Source organism: Ranitomeya imitator, chromosome 4 (assembly GCF_032444005.1).
Source record: "Ranitomeya imitator isolate aRanImi1 chromosome 4, aRanImi1.pri, whole genome shotgun sequence".
NCBI lineage: Eukaryota > Metazoa > Chordata > Amphibia > Anura > Dendrobatidae > Ranitomeya > Ranitomeya imitator.
This window is the reverse complement of record NC_091285.1, coordinates 334374324-334399467: the sequence shown is the minus strand read 5'-3', so window position 1 is coordinate 334399467 and position 25144 is coordinate 334374324. Positions and strand designations below refer to the sequence as shown.

General features: G+C 48.1%; 1 long non-coding RNA gene across 1 annotated transcript in view; it reads right to left on the bottom strand.

Annotated features, from left to right (window-relative positions):
- Positions 1 to 4499: 4499 nt before the first annotated feature.
- LOC138674109 (uncharacterized) overlaps positions 4500 to 25144 on the bottom strand; it is a 47822-nt gene continuing 27177 nt past the window's right edge. Inside the window, exon 2 of the long non-coding RNA XR_011320486.1 lies at positions 4500 to 5283. This is a non-coding gene — a long non-coding RNA (uncharacterized lncRNA). The remainder of the gene's footprint in view (positions 5284 to 25144) is intronic.

Here is a 25144-nt window from a genome sequence, read left to right as displayed (position 1 = left end):
TACATGGACCACTTCGAGAGGGAGTATATATATGCCAACCCTACCTTTCAACAAAATGCATTAGTCTGGTACAGATATATTGACGATATATTCTGTATCTGGCAAGGGAACCATACCAGCTTAGTCTAAGTTCACATTAGCGTTGCGCCGCTGTTGCGTCGGCGACGCAGCGGCGACGCGCCCCTATGTTTAACATAGGGGACGCGTGCGTCTTTTTGGTTGCGTTTTTCGCCACGTGCGTCGTTTTCGACGCTGGCGTCGGACGCACGAAAACGCTACAAGTTGCATTTTCTGTGCGTCCGATTTTGGTCAAAAACGACGCACGCGTCGCAAAACGCGCGCGTTTTTGCGCGCGTTTGCGCGCGTTTTTCGATGCGTCGCGCGTTGCGTCGCCGACGCAGGGCGGCGCAACGCTAGTGTGAACGTACCCTTACAGGCATTCTACGAAGCTATTAACACCATCCGTCCGGAGCTTACCTTCACACTCACTTACCACAATAGTGAAGTCACCTTCCTAGACACTAAAGTCCTTAAAAATTCCTTGGGTAATTTAAGCACAGACTTATACTCCAAACCAACTGATTGTAATAGCCTTCTGCTTTACAACAGTTGCCAACCTAAGTCCACGAAAGACAGTCTTCCTAGGTCCCAGTTCAAAAGAGTATCTAGAATTGTCTCAGACCCGGATCTGAAAGCTACCAGACTACAAGAGATGTCCACTAAATTCAAGGCCCGTAACTACCCCGCGGACCTTCTTGAAATTGAATCTACCAATATTCTTAATGAAACAGAAAACGATACAGCTAGAACTCAAAAAAACCCTAGACTCCCATTTGTACATAGTCACCACCCTACTATGCGCAGGGTACACAATCTAATTAGGGCACACTGGCCACTCTTGAATAAAGCATACCCCACGATCCCCATATTCAAGGAACCCCCCCTGATGTGTACAAGAAGACCAAAGAACATAAGGGATAGGGTTGTCAGAGCGGATCTGGGCACTCAAAAAACACTGACACATAGAACGCTCTCAGGCCAGAAACGTACAGGGACCTTCCCATGCTTGGGTTGTATGAGCTGCTCGAATGTGATTAAGGGCAATGAAGTGGTACACCCAAGGACAGGTAAATCTTATAAAATAAAGGACTATTACACGTGTGAAACAAACTTTGTGGTATACATCATTAAGTGCCCTTGCGGGTTACTTTATGTAGGGAAGACCACCCAAGCGGTTAGAGATCGCATCTCTAACCATAAATCAACTATTCGTTGCGGTTAAGTATGGCTCCCCCTCCACTTCAAAGAAGCTAACCACAACATAGCACAACTTAGATTCCAGGTCATAGAAAAGGTTCCTCGTCCTAGACGAGGAGGGAATCATGTTAAATTATTGAAACAGCGTGAGACCTTTTGGATCTACACACTTGACACTCTACATCCACGTGGCTTGAACCGCGAGATAGACTGGCTAACTTAATTTTTCTCCCATATAGGCCAATTGACTTTTTGCACAACCAACCTCTATGATAAACGCGTTTTGGATGGTAAGACCCATAATTTTCATTTTATTCAACCAACTAATATCCAATACATTATTCCCTTCCTCCGTACCATAATCCCATTTTTTCCTTTTCATTTCTTTTTATTTCCGTTATTTCATTTCTTTTCTTTTATTTCCATTTTTTTTTCTTATTTTCTCATTTATTTCTTTTTGTTTGGACTCCTACCATTATAAATGTCATTCCATTGTATCTATTGTGGTTATATACATTATAGTTTTGTGCTTCCCAGTACTTATTAAGGGTGTTCCTAGATGTGCGCCTGTAAGATGGCCGGTTATTGTCTAACCCTTCTTTTTAACTTTTCCCAGTTCCTTTGGACATGATTCAACCAGACACGATACTATTCGATCTTAGGCACTCTTACAGGCACCCCTTGACATCTTAGCTATAACGTGAGTGGCCATAGAGACATTCAGGCGCTAGATCTCTGTCTCCAGTCCATTACACTCTGTTTAGTGCGGTGTGCGCAGGCGTCAGACTGACTGAAGAATGGGGCCACATTGCATAACGCACAGGCGCTGCCCTTCCGACCAGCACGCATTAGCGCTCTGCCTGACATGTTGTGCGCAGGCGCCACACTAGAGTCCCTCACATGCGGATGCAGGCGCTGTACACAGGCGCCTGACATGGGGCTTTGTGTGCAAGCGCCGGTCTACACTCCTCAGCAGGAGAATGGGTAGCTCCTGCGCAGGCGCCGGCGTCCCCTGGTACTTCCGGTCACATGACCGGCCGGGGATTTAGATATAACGCCGGGCACCATGCACTGCAGTGAGCGGTTCCATTGCCAGACACAGGATTGTGTCGGCCTCCCCCACTACGCCACCAACGCTTACGCCTTGCCTGCAATACGGAAACGTGAGACTACGGAGCCACCATCAGATAAGTGTCTTGTCACTATGAGAGTTTACTATAGCATGTATTATCCTCTCCCCTTACAGGGACGACATTTTTTTATCCACTGGCAGCATACCATATCCTCAAGGGGGGTCACCTCTATGAACCCATTGGGTCCCCTGCTTACCTACTTAACACAGGTACCTAGTGTAGCTATGCCACGTACATAACTGTCCCACTGACTATTCCCCGCACAAGGTTTGATCCAACACGTATCCTCCACTCTGTTCTGCCCACAGCACCATATTTCTATGTGACCTTGAGGACATATCAGAATACACGGGACGACCAGTACCTGATCTATAATTTTGCCCACTGTATCCACAGGACAGGTATTACAATGTCTTCATATTTCACAATCCCGTTACTATACAAGGTTTATGCCCCATACTCATATATGCATATATGTTTCAGCCACAGGATTTGTTCCGGCCGCAGATACGGCTTTTTTGCATGGACATACATTGTCTAGCGTTCCAGCTGGGTCAGTATCTTGATTTGAACTTGCAACATGGGCACTATACAGGGTGCTTACATCATGTAGATACTAGGGTTGAGTGAAACGGGTCGAAAATATTCAAAAGTCGCTGACTTTTGGCAAGGTCGGGTTTCATGAAACCCGACCCGACCCCTGTGTGGGGTCGGCCATGAAGTCGGCGATCTTTTGACTCTAGAATCGGAATTCCGATATTGATTCCCGATATGTTTAAGATATCGGGAATTGGTATCGGAATTCAGATTTAAGTGTAAAATAAAGAATTAAAATAAAAAATATCGCAATACTTACCCTCTGACGCGCCCTGGTACTAACCGGGAACCTTCCTTCCTTAGAATCAGCCTTCCAGGACCTTGCGGTGACCTTGCGTCACCACGACATCACCGCAAGGTCCTGGAAGGCTGATTCTAAGGAAGGAAGGTTCCCGGTTAGTACCAGGGCGCGTCAGAGGGTAAGTATTGCGATATTTTTTATGTTAATTCTTTATTTTACACTAAAATATGGATCGCAGGGCCTGAAGGAGAGTTTCCGCTCCTTCAGACCCTGGGAACCATGGAAACCCAATGCACTGCATTGGGTTTCGGGTTTCGGCCGACCCCGACTTTTTTATAGGATCGGCCGATTTCACTCGACCCGACTTTTGAAAAAGTCGGGTTTCGTGAAACCTGACCCGATCCTATAAAAGTAAAGGTCGCTCAACCCTAGTAGATACTATTAAGGGGACGCCTGTTCTGTACCTCTAGATAAACCCCATAAGGTCTCAGTTGGCCCGCTACCTGGGGATATGAAACCCTAGCTATTTCATGCTATATTGTTCTCTTTAGGTATATCGCCATACCATTGTATATAACTCAACACAAAGTAAAGGATCCTTCTTTATATGCAACAGAGTTTCAACAGGGTATGTGTTAGGAGTTGAGTTTCCTCTGCTGCACAGGGGGAATCTCGATCCGTGTCTGCTGCGGTCTCCCATTCGGTATCGGCCGCAGTGGGCTCTGCTCAGCGGAGACGTCGCTCCCAGCGTCTCTCTGGGGCTGATTCGGTGCATAGGGTCACTACTGCCTTTTCTGGCTTTCCTATGGTACCCTGCACTGATCTGCGGCGAGCGAGCCTCTCTGGGACTAAGTCCTTGTTTACTCACACTGAGCATGCCCAGGGCAGGGTCTCCCATTGGAGGTCGAGGGCCACATGTTCGGTCACATGCTCAGGTGCTGCAGTACATTCCATTGGTCCTTCTGGAAGGTCCTGAAAGGGCAAAACATGCTCAGGTACTGCAGCACTTTCCATTGGTCCTTCTGGAAGGTCCTGAAAGGGCAAAAACTTCAGTAGCAGCTTCCTGTGCTGCAACTATATAAACTGCGCATGACCGCACGGCCATGCGCTAGTATTGTCTTATGTTATGTGCTTTGCGCCAGTGTGGTCACATGTATGTGTGTTCAGGGTGATATGGAAATTTGGGTTGGATAAATCTACCCGTGTGTGCTGCGGCCGCTCCCAATTATTATTTTTGAGTCCTCAAGAAAGAATGAGTCTGACACGTGATGACAGCTTGACATTCAATCAAAGACTGGAGATTTATTTCCTGATACATAGTTTTTATAATAACATATAGCAAGGAGTGGTTTGGGCGGTTAGTTAATTAACATACAATTCAGTTATTGGTTATCTGATATATATGGCATATTGTGATTAATGCACATATGACTGCTGATTATGCAACTAAAATGAAGTTCTCTGCATCTGGGACAAAGTTGAGACAACTCATCAGCACTTAATACATCTGGAGTTCTTCTGCTTTTTGGGTGGAAAACACCGAACAGTCTGTCTGGCTTATATTAGTTTATGTCAGCCATTTTAAGCAATTGATTATAAAGTAGCTGAGTAGATAGATATATATTTGCTTTTGTGTAAGTATATGTGATTTAAAGGAATATATATATATGATTTAAAGGCGTATACATGCAAGTGAGATCTACATGATATACATATTTCTATCACAAGCCCCCCTTAGATATCACTTGCCCTAAGCCTAGCCTCCTGTCCCAAAGCGCTGCAACTCTTTTGTGCTGCCGGCGATCCGATGCAAACCTAGTGTCTACGCCCTACACTGTACAGTCTTTCACAATGAGCGATCAGGAGATCTGTCCCTAAACGGGGGTAGAAACATGCATGGTCTCATATTGGCGACTCTGTGCGATCAGTTCCACATATTCGTCGTCATCAGGATTGGAGGAGCCATCAGGTGGGTGAATCTGAATTCGGATAGGTTCATCCAGGAGGAGATGCGGCATCAGGTTTGTTGTTTCCATTATTGTCTTTTCCATCATCCTGCGGATACAAGGGATTACGTAGCAACCAGAAATTATCACAAGAACAAAAATAACAAGTATGGCTGCCCCAATCTGTGCTAGCATCCTTTGCCACCCACTCATCCACCCAAAGTACTGGTCCCAAGGATCTTTCACTCCTGAATTCTGTTTCAATTCCTCAGACAGCTCAGTGAGTTTCTGTATTGCCACTGTGACTTTACCATTGGGGCCAGTATTGTCTGGGATGTAGGTGCAACAGGTGTCTTTGATCATCTTACAAACACCCCCTTTTTCAGCTAGTATCATGTCTAAGGCCATTCTATTCTGGAATGCCATGATGGAAGTTGGGCTGTGTATCTTACCCATTCCAGCCAGTAATTGGTTTCAGAAAACCCAGTCTCTACTGCTAAAGTCTCCTCATAGGTTGGGTCTGTCAGTACCATTACGTTACTAGGGATCTCCTGAGTCACATTGGGCTTGTCAGCTGCATTTGCCAGTTTGAATTTTCCTGTGTACTGTATGGGGGGTTTGCGCTCACCACTTGGGGGTGTGCTGCTCATTATATAAGTACCGGCGTCACCTGGGGAGGGGTTTTCAATGCTAAGTATGAGTCTATTGCATTCTCCTCTGGTGATGCACCCCTTCCTGAAAGCCTGCTTTGTAAGGCGCATACGGTCAATTAGCGATTTGCCATCTTTATCTTTCTTGTTTAGGGCTAATGAGGGTTTGTATCCCCAACTCTCACCAGTGTTCCAGGCCGCTGCTCCCCAATATTCACATTTGTCCCCCCAATATTTATCTGCAACACAAATATATTGAGTCCCACGTCCCAAGCTGTCCAGCAGTGTGGATGGGCAGTGTACCACATCGCAGTAATCAAACAGGTATGTAATTATGTGAGCTGATGTATCGAACCAGAAAATGGTGTAGTCCCCATCTTTGGTGATCTCCCCTCCCAGGGGGGGGGCACGTGGAGCTTCTGCCCCCAGAACATGTATCACACAGAGGATGTACAGGATCATTCTGGCTTAGGCGTATCTTCTGGTACGGGAGCCTTCTTGCAGTGTGATACGTGGATCCAAGTGGGCCTTCCCTCTAGTTTCACATAGGTTGGTGTCGTCAGCAGCACTTGGAAGGGACCGTCAAATCTGGGGTAAAGCGTTCTCCTCACAAACTTCTTCACCAACACCCAGTCTCCTGGTTTCAGGGAGTGCGAACCGGGTACCGATCCTGGATCTGGTAATGAAGAGAAAACTCGAGAATGGACATCAGCTAGTTTTTTGGTCAACTGAATTACGTAAGCAGACAAAGTATCATATTGCATTGTCAACTGCTGAGGGAAGAATACCCCTAACCAAGGACTGGACGCAAACAGAATCTCATGAGGTGACAACTTTTCTGGGCCCCGGGGAGTGTGCCTGACACTAAACAGTGCGATGGGGAGTGTTTCATGCCATGGTTTGCGTGTTTCTTGGGCAACTTTTAACATCCTGTTTTTGAGTGTCCCATTCAGTCTTTCTACTTTCCCGCTACTCTGGGGGTGGTAGGGAGTGTGTAGGCCTAAGTCTGACCCTACTGCAGACCAGATCTCCCTTGTGAGGTTTGCTGTGAATGCGGGCCCCTGATCACTCTCTATCACTTCTGGGACCCCGTATCTGCACACGATCTCTGAGAGTAGCTTCTTTGCAGTAGTCTTTGCTGACTGATTCCTCACTGGGAAAGCTTCTGGCCATCCTGAAAACACGTCCACGACCACAAGGGCATATTCGAATCCTCCACTTGGCGGCATCTGGATGTGGTCTATCTGGATCCTCTGGAAGGGGTACAGCGGTCTGGCGAGATGATGTGTGGGAACTTTCTCCATTCTTCCAGGGTTGCATTTTCCGCAGGTCAGACAGCTGCTAGTGAACTTGGCTGTTAGGGTGGAGATCCCTGGAGCGAACCAGTAAGCACCAATCAGATCATTCATCTGTGTCTTTGATCTGTGCGTGGGCCCATGTGCCCACTGGACCACCATAGGGTACATGCTTCGGGGTAAACAGGGTTTGTAGTCCATTGAGTATACTATTCCTTCTTGATGTGTTGCACCCTTCCGCATCCAATTCTCCTTCTCCTCCTTTGGGGCTTGTTCTTGCAACTTCTTGAATAGATCCCAAGACGTCATCTCATCTGGTGTCTTGTCCTCAGTTGCCACGTAGTAGCCGTCCGGCTCTACGACCTCTCCCATTTCTCCATACTGTCTTCCTTTGGCGGCTTCTTTGGCTGCCATATCCGCCATGTTGTTGCCCCGTGCCTCTACTGTGTTCAGTTTTCCATGTGCTTTGACCTTCAGTACTGCCACCATTTTTGGGAGTTGGAGTGCGCTCAGTAGATCTTTAATAGCTCCATGATGCTTTACGGTTGTTCCATTTGCTGTGATGAAGTCTCTTGCAGCCCAGATGGGTCCGAAGTCGTGTGCTATGCCATGCGAATACCTTGAATCGGTGTAAATGTTCGCAGTTTTGCCTTCTGCAATCTGGCAAGCCTTCGTCAGCGCTATCAGTTCTGCTTCTTGGGCTGACAGGCTAGGTGGTAGACTCCTGGACCACAGGATTTCTTGATTGCTGGTCACTGCACATCTGGAGCCATCTACATAGAGGATCAACTCTGGGTTGGCCAGTGGCTCTTCTGCCACATTGGGTAGTCCTGCTGTTTCCTGTTGCATGATGCTGAAACAATCATGATCATCTGGTCGGAGCAAATCCAGATCCTTGTGGAAGGTATCATGCAGATTTTGATCTGGAGGGTCCATATCTGTATCCCCCCTTGGGAGTGGAAGTACAGTGGCTGGATTGAGGACTGTACATCTGGAGATGGTGACGTTGTCAGGCAGTAGTAGTGAGCACTGTAGACGAAGATATCTTGCTGTGGAGAGATGTTTTGGCTGGGTTTGATTGAGAATTGCTGAGATGTCATGTGGAGCCAGGATTTCCAGTGGATGTCCAAGAATGATGTCAGCTGTTTTGTCCAGGAGGGCGTGTGCTGCAAATACTGCTCTCATGCAGGAGGGGGCTCCCCTTGCAACTGGATCCAGGCGAGCTGAAAAATAACCTAGAGGTCTCTGTCTTCCCCCGTGGGTCTGTGTCAGGACTCCAGTAGCATGGCCTTCTTTCTCCATCAGGTAGAGACGGAATGGCTTCTCGTAGTCAGGTAGGCCTAGCGCTGGCGCTGAGACTACTGAGTCTTTTAGCTTCTTGAACGAACTGAAGGCCACATCTGTTAGCAGGAACGGGATTACGTTAACGCAGTCATACAGAGGTTGCATTAGGACTGAGGCATCAGGGATCCAGGTTCTGCAGTACGATACTAGACCAAGAAAAGCTTGTAGTGCCTTTGGAGATGTTGGGGGAGCCATCTTCTCCACTGTGGTCTTCCGGTCATCTGTCAGGTGTTTAGTCTGGTGAGCAATGCAGTGCCCAAGGAATGTAACTCGCTTCAGACACCACTGGACTTTGTTCTTTGAGACCTTGCAGTGTTGTTTCGCCAGGTAGAGTAGGAGAGACACGGAATGTGCTTTACACGTGTCAAAGTCAACTGCACAAAGGAGTAGATCGTCCACGTATTGTAGCAGGGTCACTTCTGCATGTTCTGTGATCCAGTTGGCGAGAACTGTGGACATTGCTTTGGTGAATTGCGAGGGGCTGTTCTGGGCCCCCTGGGGCATCACCGCCCATGTGTACTGTGCCCCCTGATGCGTGAAGGCAAACAGGAACTGGTCATCTGGATGGAGGGGAACACTGAAGAAAGCATTTGCCAGGTCGATCACCGTGAACACTGTTGCTGTGGAAGGCACATTTGAGAGCAGGGTGTGTGGATTCAGCACAATTGGAGTTTCAAATACTGTAGCGTCATTCACCGCTCTTAGGTCATGTACCATTCTGAACTTGGCTGGCTCTCCTTTTACAGTCTTTTTCTTGACAGGGAAAAGTGGGGTAATGCAAGGAGAGGTGCAGGGGACAACGACCCCTATTTCCAGGAACACCTTCAATTGGTCTGAGACGGCTTGACTCTGTGCGATGGACAAGGGATACTGGGCCTTACGAGGATATGGAGTACCTGGCTTGAGTGATACCCGTACCGGGGCAACTTGAAGTTTTCCCACATCTTGGGGTCCCTTAGACCATAGACTTTCTGGTACTACGTCCAGTACCTCCTTGGGTAGGCCTTCATGGGTTGTTTGAGGTTCCTGTAAGGCTGCCAGCATGACTGACTCTTCCTGGGTCAGAGGTGAAGAAAGGGTCACGGTCCCATCTTCCTGGAACACTATGGTTGCTTTTAGTTTCTGTAGAAGGTCTGCCCCCAGTAGGTTGAGTGGGCAGGTTCTTGACACCACAAACTGGGATAGGATAGAGTGTCCTGGCTGAGTGCACACGCTCAGAGGCTTTGTAAGCTGAGAATTTCTGACTTGACCGTCGATGCCTACGCAAGACACAGAGGATTCTGATAGGCAGGTAGGGTCAGGGAGTTCCACATGTCTCATCACACTTCTGGCTGCACCAGTGTCCACAAGAAAAGACCTGACAACGCCATCCACTTTCAGGGTAATTTGAGGGGTTGGTCCTGCTGAAGGGGTTTTGCATGTCAGGAGCGTGGTGTCTTGCGGACCTGGCTTGCCCCTGTCCTATGGATGGGGCGCTTCACTGTCCACCTTGTCTGCTCCTCGGCTTGCTCCTCTGGGCAGGGTCTTGGGTTGTGGTGGAGCTCTGCACCGGCTCTGATAATGACCCAATTTGCCGCAGTTGAAACATCTGACGTTCCTTCTGTCTCGGTATTGCGGTGCCTCTTCAGAGTCTATGGCCGCCATAAGGGGTGTTGTCTTCCGCACTCCTGGTTGGGACGCAATCCCTTTGGCTACGGTGAGCAGGGTGTCCATTGCTATTGACCTGTACTCGGGTCTAGCCACTATCAGTGGCTTCTTGATTGGTTCTCTGAGTCCATGCACAAAGGCCTGTGCCAACATCTGCCTGTGTATCTGATCATGAATGGTGAAGCCCAGGTCCTGGAAAACCTGCATTACTCTGCCATGAAACTTCTCCACAGTCTCTGTCTTCTCCTGACTCATGTCATGTAAGCTGAGGGCCTGTCCGGCCAGCCTGCCTTTGGCCCACTCTCTGAGTTGTTCAATCAGCTTCGGCCCTGACTCCCAGGCATGTACGTCTAAGTCTGCTGAAAGCTTGAAGTGTTCTTTCATGATTGGCCAGAAGGCATCACCTGCCTTTATCTCCATCACTGCCCACAGATCATTCCAGGTGGCTGCATATGTGCGCTGGTTCTGCTGCATTCTTCTGTAGAATGGCATGGGCTGCATCTCTGGATCTGGAAGATTGTTGAGGATACTGGTCACCTGACTTGGGGTGACGTGCACATAGTGTAATGGTGGTGCTTCTATCTGCCCCTGTCTCCTAGGTGCCTGTGGGTTTTTCTTTCTAGTACTGGGTAGCATGTATGAAGTCCCCTCTTCATCATCATCAGAGGAATAGTTGTGATAGAGTGCACTGGGGTCATGCAGTGGCTGATAAGCGGTCTTGGATATTGTCTTTTTTGTGAGAGGATGTGTCCCCACCCTGCTGAGGCTGTGGAGGATTATAGTTCCATTGTGGTGTGAATGTTGGCTGCTCTGACCGGGGATACTGATCACCATCTGATGGTGATGCCTGTCCCCGGACCTGAGCTGCCTGCTGCCGGGTTTGCCTGGGGGAAGCCTGCTGCGGCTTGAGGGGTGCCTTCTACTGGGGGATCTCCACCCTCCTCCCCCGATACCATGACTGTCAGAGGCTGGGCTGTATTGGGAACATAGAATGTGCCTTGTGCTGTGAGCACTGGATACAGAGACACCACACTGCCTGGACTCGGCACCTGCCCGACAGGCAGCAGATCAGGAGGAGAGTGTGACACAGAGTAAGGAAAAGATGGGTGAGTTAGAGGAAGGGGAGAGTGCTTCAGAGAGAGAGAGAGAGGAGGAGATGAAAAGTGTGAAGGAGGTGGGTGTGGTGTAGGAGGAGGAGGTGAAGAAGAAGAAGAAGAAGGAGGTGGGTGTGGTGTAGGAGGAGAAGGTGCGGAATAATGAGAAGGGTGAGGAAGAGAAAGAGGAGGAGAAAGAGGTGGAGATGAAAGAGGAGGAGGAGAGGGCAGTGCAGAAGACAGAGAGGAAAAAGATGGAGGAGAAAGACAAGAAGAGAATTCCTTCTTCTTTGATGCAGCCCGTGCCGGCATTGTCAGAGTAACAGTGCCATCTCCCTGTACCAAGTTTGGGCGGGGCGCACCACATGCTGAGCAAGTCTCCCTGTACAATGGATTCTGCTGGGTGCAGACTGCACACACCCAATATTTTTCATCCCCATATGGGGGAGGTGCTGATGGTTTAACACCTTTCCCTACTTTGTACACATAAAAATCACTTCCTGACTCCTTCACATATCTTTCAGTGCTCCCTAAACGTTGTAAGTTTGTAGCCACCTTATACCATGCTGTTGCAGTGGCAGCAAGTTAGTATCAACTAGCTTTCCTTTCTTTCTTTTTAAGACATCATGCCACTCTGCAGCTCTAAGTCTGCCTCCCTGATGCATTTCACATACTTTCATGAGCTGCCTGTAATTCTTCACATATCTGACACCTTCATGCTCCGCTACTATTTGAGGAGCCGTTTTCTCATCAGGAAGCAAAAGGCTCTCCTGTTGCTTGGCCAAATTATTCCCCATTGCAAAAAGAAAAAAGAAATAAAAAACACAACAATAAAAACCTCAAGTAGGTAAGTATATAAAAACACGAAAAGTAGAAGAAAAAAGGGAGCTTTCAAAAAAATTGATGCAAGATGTTGAAATCAAAACATAAAAGAACCATAAAAAAACTGGGTACACGATCCAAAACTCAGGATCTTCACAGAGAAGGAAGAAAAATAAATAAATAAAAACCCCTTTTAAACAAAAAGGTGAAGAGGCAGAAAAGAAAAGAAACTTTGAAAAACTTATAAAAAGTCTAAAAACTTAAAAAAAATGCAACAAAAAACAGAAAATAAAATAAAATTAAAACGGCTTCTCCTCTCCCCCCTCTTTTTTTTTTTTTTTCTGTACGCTGCGCTCAAATGCAGTCAGAGACACACTTCCCCTTTTTTACCAGCAGCTGCTGTTATACCAAAAATCACGTATGTCACAGCAAAAATGATAGATATCATTTAGTTTCACCTCTTCAAATAAATGTCATATATATGCAAAAACAGAAAACTTAGCAACAAAAAAGAATAGAAAAAAAAGACAAAAAAAAAAACGGTTGTGACCGTGTGATTTACAATGCATATATTTCTCCTAACTGCATGGAGGAGGGGAAGTTCTAAATAGAGAACAGACGGGGAGAGAGAAGAGAAAAAAAAACACTTCTTTTTCGATTCTACGCAGTTAAGCGACAGTACGTGATATTAACAGACAAAGAACATTGACATCCAGGAGATTCGACACCCTCTTTATTATTTTGTGACACGTGCAAGAAGCTCTGGGAAACAGACTACTGCCAATCGCACTGAGCACACCTATGCCCGGGCCACCTGAGTGAGAAACACAACAGGTGGGATTTCTACCACCTCGGTCCAACCTATCTAACTAGATAGTCGGCACTACGGGAATCTGCAGTAGCCCTCTAAGTTATCACTACCCGTGCCTGGAGCCTGGGGTCAGCTGCCCCGGGATTAACTATCCCTCCTATGCACGGCAATCCTGCAATAACTTATCGAGCGATTTGACCTCCTGCACCCAGCAACCACAAACAGTCACTGTTCCTTGCTTCTCCCGGATGTTACACAAACACAGAACATATATACGGCACACAGCAGACACCTCGACTTATATCCCAGGGTTTAGGTTCAGGCTCGGACTTTTTACACTACCTGGGAATGCGGTGGTGACCACACCTGACCGGCTAAAGGTACAGACCCGGACTGGGCACAGGGGACATTCAGGTAAGATGATAGAATTTTCTTACCTTACTCTGATGGAGCTGCAGTCTCCGTCCCGTGGGCCAAGGCCGTGGCCCGCACCCTCGTCTGTGCGGTCAGCCGGATCCCCTCCTGTGATATCTTTGTCCGAGCCGTTGGGCGCCACTTGATATGGAAATTTGGGTTGGATAAATCTACCCGTGTGTGCTGCGGCCGCTCCCAATTATTATTTTTGAGTCCTCAAGAAAGAATGAGTCTGACACGTGATGACAGCTTGACATTCAATCAAAGACTGGAGATTTATTTCCTGATACATAGTTTTTATAATAACATATAGCAAGGAGTGGTTTGGGCGGTTAGTTAATTAACATACAATTCAGTTATTGGTTATCTGATATATATGGAATATTGTGATTAATGCGCTGAAATAAGCCCCTAGAATGCTGGCTCCTCCGGCGAGGAGATTGAGTCTGAGTGTATTCAGGGACCCGGCTGAAATAAGCCCCTAGAATGCTGGCTCCTCCGGCGAGGAGTTTTGTGTGTTTGTGTGACCACTGACTGCTCTCTGTTTGCGCAGTTAGCCTGTGCCTCTGTGGAGTCCAACAGGGCACAGTGCTTTCCTTTCAAGGCTACTCAGTGAATTAACTGAGTTAGTCTATACCGCCATATAGCTCCACCGTTTGCTAGCAGCAGGTACTCCTGCACGGTGGACCCCGGGCTGCGAACGCACCAATATCAATAAACATCTCTATTTACTCGGTGCGTTCCGCTAGCCCTAACAGAATACTAGCGCCAGGGTCTGGCTAGTAAATGGCGGACATTCAGCAATCTTTGCGGTATATCCAGCAGCTGGAGGGTAGGTTGGCGGCTCTCGAGAGCTCAACCTCAGCTGTGGATGTTACCGCAGTTGCTGTACAGGCTGCTAGCGTGGCTGCAGCAACCTTGTCCACTGCCACCCCTGTTCCGACGTTATCTCGCCTCCCGCTGCCAGAAAAATTTTCTGGAGATTGCAAAACTTGTAGGGGATTCGTGAGTCAGTGCTCTATTCACCTCGAGCTCCTGGCTGCACGTTTTCCTACAGAGCGGGCTAAGGTGGGATTTATTGTGTCTCTTTTGTCGGACAGGGCGTTGGAGTGGGCTACGCCGCTGTGGGAGCGTGGTGATCATGTGGTGCAGAGTGCTCCGTTGTTCCTGAGCACTCTGATAAAGGTCTTTTTAGGACCTCAAGTCACCCATGACACAGCGCTCCAACTACTGGCATTAACTCAGGGTGAGTCCTTGGTCAGCCATTTTTCCGTCCGCTTCCGTACTTTAGCTTCCGAGCTGGAGTGGTTTTGGAGGGGCCTGGCTGACCACATTAAGGACGCTCTGGCCACTAGGGAGATTCCTGCCACACTGGAGGAGTTAATAACTGTCTCTACTCGTATTGACCTCCGTTTTAACGAGCGGAGGTTGGAGCGAGCCCAGTGTAGGCAGAGGTTTCGGCTGGCTCCCACCTTCGCCAAACCTTTGGAATCTCCAGTCCAGGCATCCGAGTCACATGAGGCCTCAGAGGTGACACGAGCGGGATCCAAGTCTCAGTCTGCCCGCGCACATAAGGTCCGTCATGTTTGCCAGCAGTCAGGACACCTTGCCTCCAAGGGTCCTCAGCGATCGGGGAAACGTCAGCGTCTAGTGGCAGTTGGAGGAGGTAAACTAGACACGGCGACGTTTGCCTCAAAGTTATCCTTCAAGGGGACAATTACCAAAGGCCCATCCACTCTTATGGTCGAGCTATGCGTGGATTCTGGGGCAGAGGGTAACTTTATGTCTTCCGCTTTTGCCCAGCGTCACGCAATACCCTTGGTGATGCTCGCCCAGCCGGTAACCGTTCGAGTGGTAAATGGGTCAACACTACCTTCACAGATTACCCACCAAACCATTCCTTTCACGCTATCTGTGTCTCCATCACATCAGGAGATAATCTCCCTATTAGTCATTCCTGAGGGAATTGATGAGGTCCTGTTGGGGATACCATGGCTTCGCTACCATTCTCCTCATATTGAGTGGTCCTCTGGGAGAATTTTGGGATGGAGTAAATCCTGCGAGGGTAGATGTCTGAGGGAGTGCGTTCAGGTTGCTACTACACAGGTACCCGCAGATCTTTCCTCTCTCCCCAAGCACTATTGGCCCTATGCAGACGTGTTCTCCAAAAGAGCTGCGGAGACCCTTCCGCCTCACCGCCCCTATGACTGTCCTATTGACCTCTTGCCTGGTGCTGAGCCTCCCCAGGGTCGAGTCTATCCGTTATCTCTCCCGGAGACGGAGGCAATGTCCCAGTACATCCAGGAGAATCTGGCAAGAGGATTCATTAGGAAGTCAGTGTCACCGGCAGGGGCAGAGTTCTTCTTCATACAGAAGAAGACTGGAGACTTACGTCCATGCATAGACTACAGGGGTCTTAACGCCATCACCGTTAAGAACAAGTACCCACTACCCCTGATATCTGAGCTGTTTGATAGGCTACGGGGAGAGAGGGTATTTACAAAGTTAGATCTGCGGGGTGCTTACAACCTGATTCGCATCCGTGAGGGGGATGAATGGAAGACGGCTTTTAACACCAGGGATGGGCACTATGAATATCTGGTGATGCCCTTCGGGCTCTGTAATGCCCCAGCCGTTTTCCAAGACTTTGTGAACGACATCTTCCGGGATATGCTCACCACCTCAGTCGTAGTCTATCTGGATGATATTCTCATCTTCTCTCCAGATATTGACTCCCATCGGAGAGATGTTCGCAAAGTCTTCGACCTCTTACGGGCAAACTCCCTCTACGCCAAGTTGGAGAAGTGTGTGTTTGAGCAGGAGTCCTTGCCTTTCCTTGGTTATATCATCTCTGCCCAGGGTTTGGCTATGGATCCTGCCAAGCTACAGGCTGTAATGGACTGGAAGGAACCCCATTCTCTTAAAGCAGTGCAGCGCTTTATGGGGTTCATTAATTACTATCGCCAGTTCATTCCACACTTCTCAACTTTGGTAGCTCCCTTGGTTGCCCTCACCAAGAAGGGAGCAAATCCCAAGTTGTGGTCAGAGGAGGTCTCCAAAGCCTTTCTCTCGATCAAGTCACACTTCGCTAGCGCTCCCATCCTACATCGCCCCGATGTTGATAAGCCATTTATCTTGGAGGTGGATGCCTCATCCGTTGGTGCTGGAGCAGTCCTTTTCCAAAAGGATGCTCAAGGTCGGAAGCATCCTTGCTGCTTCTTCTCCAAGACCTTCACACCAGCGGAGAGGAATTATTCCATCGGGGACAGGGAGTTGCTGGCCATGAAGTTGGCTTTTTCGGAGTGGAGACATCTCTTGGAGGGAGCTCACTTTCCCTTCCAAGTCTTCACTGACCACAAGAACTTGGTGTATCTGCAAACGGCCCAGCGGCTGAATTCTCGCCAGGCTAGATGGTCCCTGTTCTTCTCCCGGTTCCATTTTACTCTCCATTTCCTCTCCGGGGAGAAGAACGTTCGTGCTGACGCTCTCTCCCGCTCCGTGGTGTCATCGGAGGAGGAGCCTCGGCTTATTGTCCCTTCTGAGAGCCTGAGAACTGTAGCTCCGATTTCGCTAGAGTCTGTACCCCCGGGCAAGACTTTCGTACCAGCTAACTTGCGACCGGAGGTTCTCTCTTGGGCTCACTCCTCCAGAGTGGGTGGGCATTTTGGGACCAAGAGGACATCTGAGCTTCTGGCGAGAACATACTGGTGGCCGCATATGGCCCGAGATGTCAAGGACTATATTCAGGCGTGCGTTTCTTGCGCCCAGAATCGGTCTCCTCGGCAACGGCCTGCTGGGTTGCTTTACCCTCTACCGGTGGCAGACAGGCCCGGGGAGATGGTCGGGATGGACTTTGTGGTGGGTCTACCCAAGTCGCGTGGCTGCTCCATTATTTGGGTTGTCACCGACCATTTCTCCAAGATGGCGCATTTGGTGCCGCTTCCTCGGTTACCCTCAGCACGGGCCTTGGCGGTGTTGTTCATTAAACACGTTTTCTGATTGCATGGTATGCCTGATAAGATTGTCAGCGATCGGGGTCCCTAGTTCGCATCTCGGTTTTGGAGAGAGCTCTGCCGTTTACTCAGCATAGAGTTAAACCTCTCCTCTGCATACCATCCCGAGACGAATGGGTTGGTGGAGAGAACCAACCAGACTCTAGTGACATATTTGCGACATTTCGTCTCTGCTAGGCAGGATGACTGGGCATCTTTGCTACCTTGGGCGGAATTTGCCCTGAACAACGCCGTAGCCGATTCCACTGGTCAAACTCCTTTTCTCCTTAATTACGGCCAGCATCCGCGTGTCCCTGTGCCCATGCCCGTGTCATCCACCGATTCTAGGGTGGCAGACTGGGCGGTGGAGGCACGTGACATCTGGGACCGCACACAGGATGCCATCCGGGCCTCCAAGGAGAGAATGAGGTTTCGGCTGATACACACCGGCACCCCGCTCCGGTCTTTGCTCCTGGCGACTTAGTGTGGCTCTCCGCCCGTAACATCAGGCTGCGAGTTGAGTCCGTTTAAGGTTCTGGAACAGGTCAACCCTGTGATCTACCGTTTGGCTATTCCTCCACGCCTTGGTATCACCGATACTTTCCACGTATCCCTCTTAAAGCCCGTTCATTTGTCCCGGTTTTCCGAGTCATCTGCTGGGACATCGGGTTCATCCACGGATGAGTTTGAGGTGAATGCTATTGTGGGGTGCAAGGTGGTACGTGGCAAGAAATTTTATCTGGTGGACTGGAAGGGTCACGGCCCAGAGGATAGAACCTGGGAGCCTGTGGAGCACATTCGGGCTCCGCTGCTTATCGCAGCTTTTGAGCATAGTGAGGCTCAAGGAGGGGGGCCCTAGGAGGGGGGGTAATGTTAGGAGTCGAGTTTCCTCTGCTGCACAGGGGGAATCTCGATCCGTGTCTGCTGCGGTCTCCCATTCGGTATCGGCCGCAGTGGGCTCTACTCAGCGGAGACGTCGCTCCCAGCGTCTCGCTGGGGCTGATTCGGTGCATAGGGTCACTACTGCCTTTTCTGGCTTTCCTATGGTACCCTGCACTGATCTGCGGCGAGCAAGCCTCTCTGGGACTAAGTCCTTGTTTACTCACACTGAGCATGCCCAGGGCAGGGTCTCCCATTGGAGGTCGAGGGCCACATGTTCAGTCACATGCTCAGGTGCTGCAGTACATTCCATTGGTCCTTCTGGAAGGTCCTGAAAGGGCAAAACATGCTCAGGTACTGCAGCACTTTCCATTGGTCCTTCTGGAAGGTCCTGAAAGGGCAAAAACTTCAGTAGCAGCTTCCTGTGCTGCAACTATATAAACTGCGCATGACCGCACGGCCATGCGCTAGTATTGTCTTATGTTATGTGCTTTGCGCCAGTGTGGTCACATGTATGTGTGTTCAGGGAACCGGCTGAAATAAGCCCCTAGAATGCTGGCTCCTCCGGCGAGTAGATTGAGTCTGAGTGTATTCAGGGACCCGGCTGAAATAAGCCCCTAGAATGCTGGCTCCTCCGGCGAGGAGTTTTGTGTGTTTGTGTGACCACTGACTGCTCTCTGTTTGGGCAGTTAGCCTGTGCCTCTGTGGAGTCTAACAGGGCACAGTGCTTTCCTTTCACGGCTACTCAGTGAATTAACTGAGTTAGTCTATACCGCCATATAGCTCCGCCGTTTGCTAGCAGCAGGTACTCCTGCACGGTGGACCCCGGGCTGCGAACGCACCAATATCAATAAACATCTCTATTTACTCGGTGCGTTCCGCTAGCCCTAACTCAGTGTGTGCAAATAAGGACTTAGTCCCAGAGAAGCCCGCTCGCCGCAGATCAGTGCAGGGTACAACAGGAGAGCCAGAAAAGGCAGCAGTAACCCTTTGCACAGAATCAGTCCCAGCAAGACGCTGGGAGCGACGCCTCCGCTGAGCAGAGCCCACTGCGGCCGAAGCAGAATGGGAGACCGCAGCAGACACGGATCGAGATTCCCCCTGTGCAGCATAGGAAACTCGACTCCTAACAAAGTATATCAATATTTTTTATTTTTATTCTTTATTTTACACATAAATCTTAATCCAGATACCGATTCCCGATATCACAAAAATATCGGAACTCGGTATCGGAATTCCGATACCGCAAATATCGGCCGATACCCGATACTTGCGGAATCGGAATGCTCAACACTAATCACTAGTATTTTGTTGCACTACGTCTGGCTTTTATAACAGCTTGCAGTCTCTGAGGCATGGACTTAATGAGTGCCAAACAGTACTCTAAATCAATCTGGCTCCAACTTTCTCTGATTGCTGTTACCAGATCAGCTTTGCAGATTGAGGCCTTGTCATGGACCATTTTCTTCAACTTCTACCAAAGATTTTCAATTGGATTGAGATCCGGATTATTTGCAGGCCATGACATTGACCTTATGTGTCTTTTTTCAAGGAATGTTTTCACAGTTTTTTCTCTATGACAGGATGCATTATCATCTTGAAAAATGATTTAATAATCCCCAAACATCCTTTCAATTGATGAGATAAGAAAAGTGTCCAAAATATCAACATAAACTTGTGCATTTATTGAAGATGTAATGACAGCAATCTCCCCAATGCCTTTACCTGACATGCCGCCCCATATCATCAATGACTGTGGAAATTTGCATGTTCTCTTCAGGAAGTCATCTTTATAAATCTCATTGAAACGGCACCAAACAAAAGTTCCAGCATCATCACCTTGCCCAATGCAGATTCGTGATTCATCACTGAATATGACTTTCATCCAGTTATCCACAGTCCACGATTGCTTTTCCTTAGCCCATTGTAACCTTGTTTTTTTTCTGTTTAGGTGTTAATGATGGCTTTCGTTTAGCTTTTGTGTATGTAAATCCCATTTCCTTTAGGTGGTTCCTTACAGTTTGGTCACAGACGCTCCAGTTTCCACCCATTTGTTCCTTATTTGTTTTGTTGTGCATTTCCAGTTTAGGAAACTTGCTTTAAATTTCCGGTCTTGACGCTTTGATGTCTTCCTTGGTCTACCAGTATGTTTGCCTTTAACAACCTTCACATGTTGTTTGTATTTGGTCCAGATTTTAGACACAGCTGACTGTGAACAACCAAAATCTCTTGCCACATTGCGTGATAATTTACCCTCTTTTGAGAGTTTGATAATCCTCTCCTTTGTTTCAATTGACATCTCTCATGTTGGAGCCATGATTCATGTCAGTCCACTTGGTGCAACAGCTCTCCAAGGTGTGATCACTCCTTTTTAGATGCAGACTAAAGAGCAGATCTAATTTGATTCAGGTGTTAGTTTTTGGAATGAAAATTTATAGGGTGATTCCATAATTTTTTTCTCAGAATTGAGTGATTCCATATTTTTTCCCCTATTCTTGGTTACAAAAAGTAACCATTACTGACTACCACATTTTTTGTTCTTGATTTTTTTTAGTGTTTCTTAAAGCCACAAAGTTGCCATTTGAAATGACTTTAGTTTTGTGCCATGTCTGTGATCTGCTTTTTTTCTACAAAATTTAACAACTGAATGAACATCCTCAAAGGCCAGTGATTACATAATTTTTGCCAGGGGTTGTATGTTATAAACTTTTGTAAAGCACCTGGGGGTTCAAAGTGCTCACCACAAATCTAAATAAGTTCCTTGTGTGGTCTAGTTTTCTAAATGGTGTCACTTGTGGGGGGTTTCCACTGTTTATGTACATCAGGGGCTCTGCAAAGGCGACATGGCGTTCGCTAGTAATTCCATATGACATACAGCCCTACAGAGGCGTAGCTAGGGTTTTGGTTCGGGGAGGCGAAGCTTCTGAGTGGGCCCCTAACCAGGTAACCTTGATTACAACTGGGTGATACACCCTAATAGTGGAGGAGAACCTCTGAAAATAATCTCTATATAAAGACCAACATTGATATTACCACCATATGGTCAGTGGTAGATACCAATCCTACAGAACATATAAGAGATCATCCTACTGGTACCCCAATGCTGCTGCCATATGTGTCCCTATTACTGCACCTGCTGTGTGGTTCTCTGTGCCCTCTAAATTCTAAAGCAACCCTCTATAATATAGTAATGCCTGGTGCAAGTGCCCTAGAAAGCAGTGCCCATATTGTGCCCCCTAGAAAGTAATATTGCCCTGTGTACCCCTTTGATAGTCACAATAACCTGAGTTCCCCTATAACAATAAGTGACCACTTAACATTGAGTAATGTCTCGAGTCTCCCCCTTTACCGCTCCCCTATACACAGTATGATGCTCTCTACATAACATGATGCCTCCTCACTGTAATGTGCCTCCACACAGAATACTGACCCCTTAGTAGCGCCCAAACTGTTTGATGGCCACAATACTGTGTGATGGCCCCTTCACTGTAATCACCATACTGTATGATGGCCCTCTAGATAGCCCATTTAGTATAATGTGCCAGATAGTCCTCAATACAGTATAATGCATTCCGCATAGGCCTGTATAGTATAATGCACTCCCCATAGGCCTGCATAGTGTAATGCACTTCCCATAGGTCTGTATAGTATAATGCACTCCCCATAGGCCTGTACAGTATAATGCACCCCCATAGGCAGCCTGTATAGTATAAAGCAGCCCCATAGGCAGCCAGTATAGTATAATGCACCCCCAATAGGCAGCCAGTACAGTATAATGCACCCCCATAGGCAGCCTGTATAGTATATTGCACCCCCATAAGCAGCCAGTACAGTGTAATGCACTCCCATTAGGCAGCCTATATAGTATGTTGCACCCCCATAGGCATCCAGTGCAGTATAATGCAGCCCCATTAGTAAGCCAGTATAATGCAGCCCCAATAGGCAGCCAGTAGAGTATATTGCAACCCGATTAGGCAGCCAGTATAATGCAGCCCCATTAGGCAGCCTGTACAGTATAATGCACCCCCATAGGCAGCAAGTACAGTGTAATGCACCCCCATTAAGCAACCAATATAGCATAATGTACCCCCATTAGGCAGCCAGTACAGTATAATGCAACCCCATAGGCAGCCAGTACAGTATAATGCACCCCATTAGACAGCCAGAACAGTATAATGCAACCCCATTAGGCATCCTGTATAGTATACTGCACCCCCCATAGTTAGCCAGTACAGTATAACACACCCCATTTGGCAGCCAGAATAGTATAATGCACCCCCATTAGGCAGCCTGTATAGTGTAATGCAACCCCTAGGCAGCCAGTATAGCATAATGTACCCCCATTAGGCAGCCAGTACAGTATAATGCAACCCTATTAGGCAGCCAGTACAGTATAATACACCCCCATTAGGCAACTAGCACAGTATAATGCATCCCCATAGGCAGCCAGTATAGCAGAAAGCACCCCCATTAGGCAGACAGTACAGTATAATGCACCCCTATTAGGCAGGCAGTACAGTATAATGCAGCCCCATTAGGCAGCCAGTATAATGCAGCCCCCTTAGGCAACCAGTACAGTATAGTGCACCCTCATTAGGAATCCAGCATAATGCAGCCCCATTAGGCAGCCAGTACAGTATAATGTACCCCCATTAGGCAACCAGTATAATGCAGCCCAATTAGGCAGCCAGTACAGTATAATGCACCCCTACTAGGCAACCAGTACAGCATAATGCACCCTCATTAGGCAGCCAGTATAGTATAATGCATCCCCATTAGGCAGACAGTACAGTATAATGCACCCCCATACGCTGCAGTACAGTATAATGCAGCCCCATTAGGCAGCCAGTATAATGCTGCCCCATTAGGCAATCAGTACAGTATAATGCAACCCCATTAGGCAGCCAGTATAATGCAGCCCCATTAGGCAGCCAGTACAGTATAATGCACCCCCATAGGCAGCAAGTACAGTGAAATGCACCCCATAGGCAGCCAGTACTGTATAATGCACCCACATAGGCAGCCAGTACAGTATAATGCACCCCCATTAGGCAGCCAGTATAGTATAATGCACCACCATAGGCAGCCAGTACAGTATAATGCACCCCCATTAGGCATCCAGTATAGTTTAATGCACCCCCATTAGCCAGCCTTTATAGTATATTGCTCCGCCATAGGCAGCCAGTACAGTATAATGCACCCCCATAGGCAGCCAGTATAATGAAGCCCCATTAAGCAGCCAGTACTGTACAATGCACCCCCATAGGCAGCCAGTACAGTATAATGCACCCCCATTAGGCAGCCAGTGCAGTATAATGCACCCCATTAGGCAACCAGTACAGTATAGTGCACCCCCATTAGGAATCCAGTATAATGCAGCCCAATTAGGCAGCCAGTGCAGTATAATGCACCCCCATTAGGCAACCAGTACAGTATAATGCACCCTCATTAGGCAGCCAGTATAATATAAGGCATCTCCATTAGGCAGACAGTACAGTATAATGCACCCCCATAAGCAGCCAGTACAGCATAATGCTGCCCCATTAGGCAATCAGTACAGTATAATGCAACCCCATTAGGCAGCCAGTATATTGCAGCCCCATTAGGCAGCCAGTACAGTATAATGCACCCCCATTAGGCAGCCAGTATAATGCAGCCCTATTAGACAGCCAGAACAGTATAATGCACCCCAATAGGCAGCAAGTACAGTGAAATGCACCCCCATAGGCAGCCAGTACTGTATAATTCACCCACATAGACAGCCAGTACAGTATAATGCACCCCCATAGGCAGCCAGTACAGTATAATGCAGCCCCATTAGGCATCCAGTATAGTTTATTGCACCCCCATTAGGCAGCCTTTATAGGATATTGCTCCGCCATAGGCAGCCCGTACAGTATAATGCACCCTCATAGGCAGCCAGTATAATGCAGCCCCATTAAGCAGCCAGTACTGTATAATGCACCCCCATAGACAGCCAGTACAGTATAATGCAGCCCCATTAGGCAGCCAGTATAGTGTAATGCACCCCATTAGCCAGGCTATATAGTATATTGCACCCCTATAGGCAGCCAGTTTAGTATAATGCACCCCAATTAGGCAGCCTGTATAGTATAATGCACCCCCATTAGGCTTCCTATATAGTATATTGCACCCCCATTGGCAGCCAGTGCTGTGTAATGCACCCCCATAGGCAGCCAGTACAGTATAATGCACCCCATAGGCAGCCAGTATAGTAAAATGCACACCCATAGGCAGCCAGTACAGTTTAATGCACCCCCATTAGGCAGCCAGTATAATGCAGCTCATTAGGCAGCCAGTATAGTATAATGCACCCCAATAAAAAAATTAATCCAATACTCACCCTTATTCCTCCTTGTTTCCGAGCTCCCGCTCATCTCTGGACCGCGAGCACTGAGTACTGATGTCATCGTGACCAACTGTCAGTGTTGGTGTCAGTGACATCAGATGTTGACGTGATGATGGGAGAGGGAGCATAACACTCCTTCTCTCATCATGCGGTCAGCTGTATCTGCATCTAGCTGATGCAGCTGACCCTCCGATGGTGGGCAGGGGGCCCACTGCTTGCACCGGGCCCCCCACCACCTGCTCAGGGGCTCCATAGAGGCTTTGCGCAGAGCAGGGAGATCGATTCTTCCTGCTCTGCCGCAGAATGTAATTGTATAAGCGCAATGTTCTCGCCAATACATTTACATAGCATAGCTCTGGTTGGGCCCCCTCAGAGCGCGAGGCCCGGGGCCACCGTCCCCTCTACCCCTTGGTAGCTACCCTACTGCAGCCCTGCATTCCCTGCCTGCCATCTGAAGATTAAATAAAGTACTGAATTTTTTCAAAGAAACGGTGACTGAATCATTTTTCTTATACTTGCAACATGGAATAAAAAGTGATACTATGATTATTGCTTCTTATATATCATCAATCAGTTCACCTTTGCTGAACTAAAAGTTAACCGATAAATAATGTTTTTCACATCGGTGACAAAATGCAATCATAAAATAACT